The sequence below is a fragment of the Penaeus monodon genome, chromosome 29, assembly GCF_015228065.2.
Source record: "Penaeus monodon isolate SGIC_2016 chromosome 29, NSTDA_Pmon_1, whole genome shotgun sequence".
In the NCBI taxonomy this organism is placed as follows: Eukaryota; Metazoa; Arthropoda; class Malacostraca; order Decapoda; family Penaeidae; genus Penaeus; species Penaeus monodon.
The window spans coordinates 14,586,238-14,586,535 of NC_051414.1; positions in this window are offsets into that span (position 1 = coordinate 14,586,238).

The window sequence follows — 298 nt, forward strand, 5'->3', positions numbered from 1 at the left end:
ATAAAAAACCACTTTGGGTTGTTTTTTAAAATGTTTTGGCATCCCCAAAAATTTATATTTTTTTATATATAGTTTTTTTTGGGTATTCATGTTTTTATTGTTGTAGTTTTCTTTAAAACATTGTTTATATTGTTTTTTTCTATTTTGTAAAAACCAAAAATTTCTGCTAACGAAATTTTCTCAACCTTATTTTTCGGTTTTTCCCCTTACAGCACGAAAATGAAAGGGCCCGTGATTCCCCCGAAAAATTTGAAAAAAAATAAAAATGAGATTTTTCACGGCTAATTGCTCCTTCTGC